Here is a 12,483-nt window from a genome sequence, read left to right as displayed (position 1 = left end):
TGAACACAGGAAGTTTTAGTTCTTTCTCCAGTGTGGGGGAAAAGGAAGTGTTTCAGAGTGAGGTGGTTGTGGAGGGTCTAAGCCCTGAAGGTAAGTTCCCAGAATGTTTGCTGGCTGCAGCTCAATACAATGCCTGGAGAGGAAAGGCAAACAGAAATAGCCTGTGAAAAAACCTGCTGATAAGGAGGCCTCAAAGTGGAACTGAACTTTGGCAGGCTGGTTGTTTAGGCTTGGCTGCCAAGACTTTCCAGGATTAGGATGTGGAAAACAGGGAGAAAATCTGGTTCTTCTTTCTCCAAACCCGCTTCTTCCTTCTGTTACCGAGAGAATCTGTGAAAAAGAATAAAGCAGAAGAACCCAGAGGGAGTTAAAAACTTTGTGAAGCATTCTTCTCAAATCCATCTGGGGTTGCCATGCTCTTGGAAAGGTGCCTTATGGAACTTTGGACACCTATAGACAGATGGTCCCAAAATAAGTGCTGCTGGAATCCTGGGTGCTCCTCCAGCCCCTCGTGTATCACCCAAGGGAAATGTGATCTCCCACTTCTGTCCAGTGAAGGGACCTGGCTGCTGGATCACCACGGGGGATCCTGGCTGCAGAACCTGGTGTGGCAGCTCTGAAACCCACGGGCAGAGCAGGGGCAGTCAGTGTGACCAGGTCACCATGCCCAGGTCAGAGAGGCGCGCAGGGACCTTGCCACCAAGCTGTGACATCAGGGTGGACTTTGGCAAAGGGTGGCCAGGCTGCACTCGCCTGGGGCTGCTGCATCAAAGCCCTCAAAGCTCAATTTCCTTCTCTTCTAAATGACCTTCAGCTCCAAAAGTCCCCCCTACCCCCAGCATCTTTTCCTGCCTTGTCACCTCCCTTTGTGCCATTGCAGTGGTAGGGAAAGCCCTGACTCTACCAACAAGTTCCATCAATCCTTCCCTCTAAGAGAAAAACTGAAGGGAAGTGAGGAGTTCCCACATGATTGTACTGGTGGCACTCAAAAGTCCCCAAAATCCCTGAACAGAGAGATTTCCTGGGGCTGTGTGGGTCAAGAGGCCTCAGGTGTGTCCAATGAGCACCCGAGGGCTCTAATGAGCTTTAATGACCCTAATGAGCCTCACCTGTGATCTCCACCCACGCCCATGGGCTGGGAGCCTATTTGAGCTCAGCCTTAGGCTCGGATGGGTTTTTAAGGTTCTGTTACAGCCTTGTTTTCTGCTCTGTTTCTGCTGGTTCTGGATGGACCCGAGGCTTCTCGGTGCCCTTGCTGCCCTGGAGAGTGTTGATGGAAATTTTTGTGAGTACCCAGCCTCAAATCCTTCTAGAGAGACCCTTCTGGTGAGGGCACTGCCAGTACTGGGCCATCCTAGCTCATCTGCCTGCACTGTGTGCCACTGTGGATCATCCAAGGAGCTGTTACTATTCCCAAGACATCTGCCTCTTCCTCCTGCTTCTCCTTGGCACACGGCTCTGAGGTGGGTGGGATGAGCTCTGTGACTCTCCGCGGTGCAATAGTTTTTGTTGGGGAGTATTTTGAGCACTTGAGGTCTGCCCTTAGAACTCATCACATAAATGTTGTGACACAAGGGGAGCAAGGCTGTGCAAATATCCTGGTTTTCCTACAAGACAAACACCATAGGAGATGATTTCTAGTCCTGCAAAGCAGCCAATCACCTGCCCTATGAGCAAGGGAAGTATATGACTGGTGCTTGTGTTAACTGGCTAAAAACCAGACAATTCTGAGAAAAAAGAAGATCGATTCTGCTCAGTTAATTTTGGGGTTTGGAGCTATATAGATATATATTTACAGGGCTGGTTTTGGACCAGACATACATATGTGTGTATATATATACACACGTATGTATGTGTTTTTTAAGCCAGCTCACCTAAGCTGGGTCTGTAAGGCAGAAATTCCCCCTTTCCCACCTCTGTTTTTTTAGGCAGTTGTTTAGCAATTTCCTATGCAAGCACATACCTGTGGATTTCCTGGAGGCAAACAGCCCACACTGGGGATGAGGCTGTGGTGAGATGTATAAAAAGAGCTGCTCCCCACCAGCCCTGTGGAGAGGCTTGTGAGCCCCCCACTTGCAAGGAGCTGTCTGTGTGCTTTGTGTTTTATTGTCTGGAGGTTGCCAGGCTGCACTTGCCAGGACAGCCTCCTTTTTGCCCTCCTTTTTCTTTATTTTTTCTCCTTCCCTCTGCCTGAAATAAGCTGTGGAATAGTTCCTGGCCTGGCTGGCTCCCTATGAGCTGTTGGTTACTCAAGAGATTGGGTTGGGGAAAGGGAGAATGTCTGAGCACAGCAAAGTGGTAGGAGCTGGGTTTGCATCTCAAAGCCTGATAAGTGAAAAAAAGACTTTGCTGTGTTAATGCACATCTATATTTTTGAGAAATTTTTGGAAAATAGGGCTGGGATCAACCTGGGGATGTTGTCTGGCCCAGTTGCTGGTGCCTGGCTTTGCCATGAGGAATGGATGCCTGACCTCTTTTCAGAGAGCTGCTGATAGGGATTTCTCAGATTCTATAGTGAATTTATCCCAGTAGTTTGCTGCTATAAAGAAGTCTCCTCTTTCTACAGTTTCCCTCTATTACCTTTGAACCCAGCCCCAGCTGTGTTAGAATTTAGTCCTAGCCTTTTCTTTCCTCCTTCCTTTTCCTCCCTTCTTTTCTCTTTTCTGTTTGAATTTGAAGAGGCCTCAGCTGCCTCCCTTTTTCCTTCCTCTCTCACCTTCCAGGTCCGGTTTCCCAGGCCTTGTTCTTTCCTTAGAAAACCCTTGATAACCCGTTCCCCACTTAAGGCTTTGTTGTATCCTTGTTTTTCAACCTTCTGGCTGCTGTGGGTGAAGGTCTGGCTTTGAGGAGCACACCCTGCTCCCTCTGCTCCAGAAACCAGCCTTGCAGTTATCCCAATCCCCTGCTGCTGAGGGCTTCCTTAGGCTCTTGATGAAATGAAACATATCCAGGAAGCTTTTCCTTTCTTAGAATGATTTCTACAAGATATCAGAATGGTTTCTACAAGTCCTTGAGATATGACCATGATGGTTAAAAACACACTGTGCAAATGAAGGTTTTCCCCTTCTTTCCCCCACTCCACGCTCCGTCCTCTCCCTTATTTTGTCATCTCAACAACTGCCTAGGAAGCATTCCTAATCTTGTCAATTGGCAATGCAACTGCTCTTTAGTTCAGTTTTGAAACAGGTTTTAAAGTCAGGCTCTGCCCAGGCTATTGATTTGCATTTTGATGAAGTTGTTGGCGTTTATCAAGCTCTGTGCTGCTTTAAAGCCTTTCTCCAAGGCTCAAAGAATAACCCTGGCAGAAAGGGAAGGAGTGTTGTGCACTCCTTGTTTAGAAATGGAGTGCATTAAACTGTGTTCCTTTAAAAGCCATCTTGAGGAAGTGAAATTGAGGCACTGGAATCACTTTGGGAAATGGTCCATTTAGGATAGACCCACACTGCCAGAAGCTGTTTGTCTGATGGTCAATGCATGCTCTGATCAGTGCAGGGCCAGCCCCTCAAGAAATGCATGAGCCAAACCCAGCAAGGACAGGAAAAGACATGAGTTGAGTTTAGAGAGCTGGATGGAGAAATCCCACAGATGTGCCTGGAGCATGGCCCTCCCCAGCAGCTTTTCTTACAGTTAAATGTTAAAAAAGCTAAAAGCTGATGCTCAGTACTTTGGGATCTGGCTTGTAACTGCAGAGGGGATGAGCTCCCTTACTGGAACTCAGGCAGTGGAGTGCCCCAAGCCTGCAGCCAGATTGCTTCTCCTTCAGCTTAAATTCAATGGACTTTTTACTTGCCTTTTCTTTCTTTTTTAAATTAAAAAAAATATTTTAGAGATGCTACAATTGAAAGAAGAGAACAGAAATAGGCTGGAGCACCACTGGCCCAGTATTGGATATTTGTGCCAAACCACAGAGTTTAAAAGTTCATGTTATCTACATATATTTTAAAAGGAAAAGAGGAAGAGTAAAACACCCTTTTTTCCCTTTCTTTGGAAGAGAAATGCCAGTCCTGAGACCCTGGGCCAATGCTTGCTGCATTTTATTTATGTTTTTACAGTTAAACAAGGGTCTGATAAGATTGATGAGGAAGATAGAACTCAGGAGCTCACCAGGCAGCAGCCTCCAAACTGGGTGATGCAAAGAGCAGTAGGGTGTGAAGACTGATTTCCTGTGCAAGATAAATCATGATAACATGCTCACTGATGTAAAAGTCACTTCTTACCGGCCGCTTGTTATTTCCCGAAGTGCAGGAGCTGGAGTGTTTGACAAAGCCTGGGCAGAACGATGAAGAGTATTCCTGTCAGATTTCTCCTTCTCTTTTGTGCCAGCAAGAGAAACCCATCCTCTTTAAGGGTTTTGTTCCCCTGTGACAGTGTGTCGTTCAGAGATAGAACAGTACCAGGAGCATGAATTATTTCATCTGCACTGCCCCCTCAGGCGTGTGAGCTCTCAGTAGTGTGCTGGGAAGTGGGGCCAGTCCAATTTCGGGCAGGACTCGGAGCTTGAACGTTTTGGAGTTAACACCGGAGACTCGGCTCCCTCTGTGGTCAAAGAGGGGAGACACCTTCCTCTCCAGGGAATGCTTTTCCCAGTCGGGATTTCCCTCCTAACAGCTCAAGTCTTGCCTCTTCAAGAGCAAACCACGCAGTGCCCCCAGTGCTTTGCCGCTGGGAGCACTGGAAGAGATCCAGGGAACACTGGGAGCACAGGGAATGCCAGGAGGGAACTGGGAGGGAGAGTGGAAGCCCTGGGAGTGAACAAGGAGGAGCACTGGGAGGGAGGGATATCAGGAGCTCTGGGAAGGAACAGTGCTCCCAATTCCTGCCCAGTGCTCTCACCATCCCTCCTGCTGCTTGCCAGGAAGAGGGATACTGGGAGGGAACTCCTCAGCCCAGATGTGACCAGTGAGGAGGGGGAAGTGCCCCCAGTCCCTCCCCAGTGCCCCCCAAAAAGGGGGGGGGGCTAAAGGAGAAAAGGGATTTAAATTGAGGGGGGAAAACTTTTCTGTAATTCTGTTTGAATTGGGGAGGGTCCCCATTCACCTGTGATTTGAAGGGTCTCAATTGAAGGAAAACTCACCTTTTTCATCATTTTGGGTGCCTCACTAGGCAGGCAATCACAATTTTCCATGATTGTCCTGTTTAAATGGAAGGAGAATACCTTTATGGTGCTGATTGGGAGGTTTGAGTTGAGAGAAATGCCTCATCATTTTCATCATCTCAAGGCTCAAATTGAGGGCAAACACGGCTGTCCCCGGTCTTAAAGGACTTCCTTTGAGAGGAACCTCTTTTTGTGCCATTGAAAGAGTACCATCGAGGGGGACCCCCCATTGGAAGGGACTTCACAGAGGAAAAGATGTCCAGAAGCCCCAGAATGGTCTTTGTTGAGGGAAATTGAAGAGGGAAACTGCATTTCCCCACATTTTGGGATGCTAAATTGAGGCAAATCCCCCTTGATTTGTCACTTTTTGTTGCGGATTCAATGGAGGGGAGACCCTCCTTCATGCATCATTTAGGGATCTAAATCGAGAAGGAACCTCCGTTCTCTCCTTGAGTCAAGGCTTTCAAATGGCCACAAGAGGCAGTTTACCCTTGGTTTAATTCATTAAGAAATTGAAATAGAACGGTAGCGGCGGGCTGGCGCTGCCGGGTCGGACTCAGTCCATCCCTCGGCACTGCAAACGCCGCCAGGCACCGAGCGATGCCGCCGGATGCCCGGCACTGCCCGTGCCGCGCCCGCCGCATCCAGCGGGGCTGGAAGCTCCGTGGAGCAGCGCAGCGCCTGCTCCGCGCTCGGCCCTCCGAGCCCGGCACGGAGCGTGGGCTCGGGACACATCCCCATGGTGGCGGCAGAGCCGCTGCTCGGAGCCCGGGGGAGCCTTCATCCCCCTCGGGCAGCGGCGAGAGGCCGAGGGCAAAGTCCTGCTTGCGAGGCTGGAACCCCTGCTGCTTCACCTCTCGTTCTCTTGCGATGATCTCTTCGATAATAGATTCAAAGGACTCTCCCCAGCCGTGTCTCTTATTCCGGTGACCGATCTCTCCCTGGCCTTTTCCCGACCCTCGAGCCTTTCCTGCTGTGTTCTGTGGCCTGCTCAGGGGCAGGAGGAGAGGGACAGAGCGGTTTTGCTGGCACCGGCACCTGGCCAGGCGCAGCCCACCCCAGGAATCCCTGCACTAATTCACTGAGGGGAGCCCCAGAAACAGCTTCCCCGGGGCTGCCGTTCTCCACCAGCTTCTCCGGCCTGCCGCCCTTTTTCTTAGCGCTGCTTTTCCGGGACAGGAGCGTTCGCGCCGGACTTTTGGGGCTCACGCGAGCACCTGGCCTCGCCTCACCGCTCCCTCCTCCTCTGGCTCGCCGCCACAGGCTGCGCTCCGCCGGCTGACGGGTGAAAACGCGCAGAAGCCCTCCCGCACCTCCGTCGGCTTTGAAGTGCGACAGCGGCGGCCGTGCCAGCTGAGTCAGGCCGGGATCGGAGCAGCGGCGGTGAGCGGCGCGTTCGTGTCAGTCCGGAGCGGCGGCGGCGGAGCTCGGAGGCGGCTCCAGCCCAGGTGCGACCCGCGGTCGGTTGTGCCCCAGCTCGGGGCTCGCTGCGGGCTGAGGGGCAGGGGGGTTCTGGCGAGTTCCTTGTGCCGGGTTCCCCCGTTCACAGGCAGGGGAGCCAAAGCGGCTGTGCCGGCGCTCGGTGTCCCCGGGCTCCGAGCCGCCGCGGCAGGGAATGCGGGGGACAATCGTGAGCCCCCCGGGGCTGCCGGTTCTTGCCCCTCGGCAGGCGGACTCCGAGCCGCAGCTGCCCTCTGCCGGCAGCAGCCGGGCGCTGTCAGCGCCTGTCCCGGCACGGAGCTGGGCTGCAGCGGCTGCAGGGCCACAGGGGCCGGGGCTGCGGGGACCGCGGAGCTCCCGGAGGCTGCGCTTGTGTCCGCAGCTGCTGCCGCATCTCTGGGGAGCGGGGACAGCGCAGCCAGAGCTGGCACCGCCCTGCTGAGCCTCGGTGTCCTGCAGGGCCGGGACCAGTAGTGACCTCACATCGTGCCGCTTTCAGGGTGCGTCACCGTGGGTGTGAAGCTGTTCCCGAGGCGATCTCCGAAAGGATTTGTCAGCACTCCTGATGGGTCGGGAGGAAGGTGCTGTTTGTTCCAGGGAGAGAGATTCCAGCTGTGAGCTGGAGGAGAGTGAAGTCTGCTCCACTCACGGAGTTGTGAAGGAGCTCCTGCATCCCGAGGAGGGAGCAGCAGCCAGGGTTACGCACTTGCCTGGAGCGCAAGAAGCCACTTGGCATAAGCAGGGGGATGCCATTTGTGAGCATGCAGTGAGTGAAGATGTGGAGAATGGATTCTGCACCAGTGGTGGGAGTGTGAGGGAGCCCTTGGATCCCCAGGGCACACCAGCAACATCCAATGAACACAAAAGGAACCTCAGAAGATTCCTGGGTGAGTGCACGGCCACCCCTGCGGCCTCTAGGGACCGGACGGTGTCACCTCCCAAGGCAAGGGCTGGCAGGTGGGTGGCTGTTTCCCGATGTCTGGAAAAGTCCTTGTGCTCTGCTGGGCGCCATCAGTGGCTGGAAGCAAGAGCCCCAGCTGCCCCCAAGCCTGTGCAGCTCTCCTGCTGCAGCCTGTGCCCACAGCTGTGTCCCTGGCTGTCCCTGCAGCTGTGTCCCTGCCTGTGCCCAGGCTCTTGGCTCTCTGGCTGCCAGCTGAGTGAGGGGCAGACTGGCTGAGGGGTCCCTCCTGTGCTCCCTGGGCATGGGGTGAGCAGATTCCAGGGCCGGGTCTGGGTCTCGCAGCCAGCAGCTCTTTCCTGTTCCAGGTAAATGGTTCAGCTCCCATCCCGTGCTCATGGCGGTGCTGAATCTGCTGCTCATGGTGCTGGCGCTGGCTTTTTTAGTGGTGGCCTTGGCTGTGCGGTCAGGTAAGGGAGGGGCAGCAGGCTGGGCCCAGCCCCTCGGGGCAGAGCGGGGTCCCTGCTCCCTGCAGAGGGGAATCCTCAGACCTTCTCCTCTTCTCCCTCCAGTTACACCTGTGACTCCGCGGTGCTGTCCCCGTGGCTGGGTTGGGTACAATGGGGTCTGCTACTACTTCTCAAGGGATTACGGCACCTGGGAGCAGGGTCAGGAACGGTGCTCCGAGCTCCGGGCCTCCCTGGCCGTTCCCAAGGTTGAGGCCATGGTGAGTGAGGGGCTGCGGGCGATGTGGGGTGGCTGAGGGGAGCCTGGGGGTGCCCGTGGGCCGGGCTCGGTGCCGGTAGGACTAGGGGTGCAGCCCTGTGCCGGGGCCTTGCAGGGAAGGAGCCCCGGTGTACGGGGGCAGCCCCGGGCACGTGTTCCCCCGAGGGGCCGGGGCAGCTCCCACTCCTCTCTCCTTGGCAGGATTTGCTCTTCCGCCTCCGCGGGAACGGCGATGACTGGCTCGGGCTGCGCAGACGGGGCGAGCGCCTGCACGGAGGGGATGGCAGCATCTACAGGTCCTGGTGAGTGCTGGAGAGCCGGGCAGGGCCTGGGGGGACAGGGGCACAAGGTGTTCCCCTGGGAACCAGCGCTGTCTCTGCTCCTCCCTGCAGGGTTCCTGTCCTGGGCAATTCCGAGTGTGTGTACCTGGCTGACGGTAGATTGAGGAGTGAGATGTGCTCAAGTGAGCGGCCGTACGTCTGCAGCAGGGCCCAAGCTGCCCTGTAACAGGGCTGGAGAAAGGACCTTGTCCACGCTGGGCAGTGCCAGCTTCACCTGTTAGCCCAGCACAGGGCTGTCCTTCCTCAGCTGCACCCTGTGCCTTGCACTTACTCTCAGGGTCACCTCAGTGCCTGCTCATCCCCAGCGCCGGGCTGGGTGTTCAGAGGAAAAGTCTCTGCAATACATCCTGCCACCGATGCTGCCTGGAGTGACTGGCTTGTCCTCATTTCATGTTAGAAACAGGCTCAGTATTTAAAATTTTTATAGAAGTTTATTAAGGGATAATATCCTGTGCTGAGGTGCTTGGCTATTTTACATGGTTAACTTAAACTATGTTTTTATTGTTCTTTTCTGTTATAGGCCTATATGCATATTCATGATTTTGTACATATTCAAACATTGGTTTGAGTTTACATGTTCTTTTGCTTGCTTTTAACCTTTGACTTTTTTTCACGCTGTCTTGTAGATTTAACTAATTTTATTTTTCTTGTGGTTCTATCTTGTTGTATTTTCACTCTTTGATAGCGAGGGTCATTAAATTCTTCTTTTTTGTATGCCCTGGTTGCTATTTCGATTATCTTATCTTCCAGATAAGATAGTCACTGAATGTGGGGAATCACTTAATTATTTTACACCGTTTTCTGTGTTAGTTACATGAAAAAATAATTTCAGCACTTCACAGTCTCTATTATGCTACGGTCTAAAATAATATTGCACTACTATCTATAAATAAGCTATATGGTGCATACATAAACTGACAGGTTACACTATATCAAAAGCAGTAATTACAAATTGTACTATATCAGGATTTTTGTGATCAGTAATAGCTTGCAAAACAAAAGTTAGTACATAATGTGAAAGGCAATGCATATTTTTGTTATTTATAACATTATACCACAAACTCGATTGGGAAATCCAAATCACCCTGGGCTGCTGGAAATCATCACAAACTGGCCTGCAGGTGACACTTTCGGACCGTCCTTGGAAGATGTGAGAAACGACCCTCACTTTTAAAATTTGACAGGTTTATTAAACCTTAACAAACAAATACAACAACGGGCTGAATAAGGAAAAATTACAGCGCTGGAGTCTCTGGGACTGTCAGCCCCGTGCTCGTTTACAAAATGGATGCTCTGCCTTTTATACCCTCAGCCCCTCCCAAAGTTTTGTCAGCGAATCCCTTCTCTGCCGTGCTCTGGTGCAGATCACTTCCTTCCATCCCGACTGGAGCTCAGGTGTTGTCCTGTCACCCCTCCTGGTTATAAGCCAGCCCTCCCGAAATGCCTCGGCAGTCTGTCAGTCGCTGTTCCGGGAATGAAAGTGCTGGGATGAAGATCTCACCTCTCCGGACATCGAGTCGAGCTAAACCAGCCCCAAGTCTCTCTTACCTTTTGCTGCTCTCAGGAGGGAAAAGCAAAGCAGGCAAAAGCATCCCCAGACCGCCTGCGGATCCATGGTGGGCTCCGGGAGGCAGGGAAGGGAGGGGGTGGGAGAGAGGGAGCGCACAACACAAGTGGGCAAGATCAGCAGTGTCAGGCGATGGGGCCCGACCTGCTCCCCGTCCCCGCCTTACCCAAGGAAAGGCAAATCATTAAACCTTTGTACCACCCCCTAGCAGCCGCGGAGCGTTTGGAAATCGGCTGAGATTTGCCGAAGGCCGGCGGGAGGGAGGGAAAGCTGGAAGAAAAAGCGCTGCCAGAAGCATTGAGGGGTGGAGGAGTTGCCCGCTTGTCCTGACACGGGAGGGGGATGCTCAGAAAGCTGCTCTGTCTTTTGGCGATCTCTCTCTTCCCATCACGGGAGAGAAGGCAGTTCCTTTCAAAAGAAAAGACCCAGAAGGGGAAGGGGGAAAACAGCTTTTCCATCCTTTTAGCTGGAGACTGGGATTTGCAGCCTGGAGGCTCAAGTTACTTAAAGGGCCAGGCTGGAGGGGACGGGGAGCGCTTTGCTTTGCAGCTCTAACATTTAAGTTACAATGCCGGTAGTTAAGAGACTCTTTTCTGCTAATTCCCTACAGCCTGCTATTTATACTGCTCAGCAAAAGAGTAGCTCTATAGTATATGGCTGAGTGATTTACAGAGCAAAACTTGCGCTCTGTTGAGTATGATTTATTGGACAAAAATGTGTTCGTGCTGACTCTGAAACATTTTGGTTTTTGCTTCAGCACTGGTGCTGAAATTTGTTTCCTGATAGATATGAGTACACCTGTGTACCCGAGAGGCAAATCTAGAATGAACTGGATTTAAAGATACTGCAGACCAATAAGTGATATATCCATGCACACCCCCTATATATATGTATGTATAGGGTTGTCTCTGCTCTGGATGCAGAATACTGAAGAAGAAAAAGGAAGACCTGCGTTTTTTACCTGGAAAGGGAAGGGATATCAGTGCTAGCCCATTCCATCCTGGTTTTTGATACCTTTGTTACTGTTGATTCTACTTTTAGTAAGTAAATAACTGTCCTTCTGTCATTCAGCTGCTCTGACAAAGATGCTCGGCAAGGCTTGTGTACCCCCAGGAAGAAACGGGAGAGTGCTCAGGAAATCCATCTCTAAATCCCTTGGCCCACTAACCACACCGTAGTTTTTTAAATGCATGAACTTTCTGATTGCTGAGTTTAATTGTTTTCTAAAGACACCAAAGTAAGGGTTGGTGATGCAGCTCAGGGTCCTGGGAAGACTTTTTGCTATAAAGAATGGGGGGTGGAAAAGGGAGACACTTCACGTGTCATTCTGGAAGTGGTCTGCATATTGCAGTGGGATCTTACAATGGCACACAGAGAGAGGGAGAAGCCCTTTAAGGCCAGGGACAGCGGTGTTTGCCCTCAATATTAACCTTGAGATGATGAAAACGGGGCTCTTTCCCTCATTTCAAACCCATAGAACAGCATGAAAAAGGTATTCTCCTTCCATTTGAACATGAAAATAATGGAAAACGGTGATTCCCAGTCAACTGAAACATTCAAAATCACGAAGAAGGTGTGTTTTCCTTCAACTGAGACCTTTCAAATCGTAGGTGAATGGGGATCCTCCACAATTCAAACCCAGACAATTATGGAAAAGGCTTTGTTTCCTTTAATTTAATCCTCTTTTCTCCTCGTAACTCCCCTTTTCTAGGGGCACTGGGGAGGGACTGGGGCCACTTCCCTCTCCTCAGTGGTCACACCAGGGGCTGCTTCACGTTAGAGGGTGAGGGGAAGCTCCGTTTAGAGCCGGGAAGGAGCAGGAGAAGCTCTGGGCGGGGGCGAATCCCGTTGGAAAGACGGGGCTTGGGCCGGCTGCGTGACCGATCTCCGGCTCCGACCCCCGGGGGGCAGCGAGGAGGCACCAGGGAGCTGGGGGAGCATGGCCCCGAGTGAGGAACGGACCAGCTGGGAACGAAATGAAATAGAACACGATAAGGTGCGGTAGAAGAGCCGCGCCTGGGGAGGGTGTCCGCTGCGCCGCATCACTGAAAGAGCCGCACCGAGGCACCGTCGTGGCGCTGAAGGAGCGGCACGGGAAAGGCTGGGAGGTGTGAAGGGGATAAAACACAGAGAACGGTGTAAAATGTCATAAAGGTACGGCACCGGCTGTGGCCGCTGCCCCGTGTCACCAGAGGAGCTTGCAGCCCCGCTGGATGCGGCGGGCGCGGCACGGGCAGTGCCGGCTGTCCGGCGGCATCGCTCGGTGCCCGGCGGCGTTTGCAGCGCCCAGGGATGGACTGAGTCCGACCCGGCAGCGCCTTCCGCCGTGGCCCAGGGGCGTGGGGGCTGCAGTCTGATCTCAGACATCAGGACCAGCATCTTGGTCGTTTATTCCCACAATTTTCCGGGGATAAGG

General features: G+C 52.7%; 1 long non-coding RNA gene across 1 annotated transcript; it reads left to right on the top strand.

Moving 5' to 3' along the window:
* The first annotated feature begins 8,207 nt into the window (after positions 1 to 8,207).
* LOC137477743 (uncharacterized) lies at positions 8,208 to 8,594 on the top strand. The gene is made up of 2 exons (XR_011001173.1): positions 8,208 to 8,461; positions 8,552 to 8,594. It is a non-coding gene; the product is annotated as an uncharacterized lncRNA (long non-coding RNA).
* The last annotated feature ends 3,889 nt before the right edge of the window (positions 8,595 to 12,483 follow it).

The sequence above is a fragment of the Anomalospiza imberbis genome, chromosome 8, assembly GCF_031753505.1.
Source record: "Anomalospiza imberbis isolate Cuckoo-Finch-1a 21T00152 chromosome 8, ASM3175350v1, whole genome shotgun sequence".
NCBI lineage: Eukaryota > Metazoa > Chordata > Aves > Passeriformes > Viduidae > Anomalospiza > Anomalospiza imberbis.
This window is presented reverse-complemented; position numbering and strand designations above follow the sequence as displayed.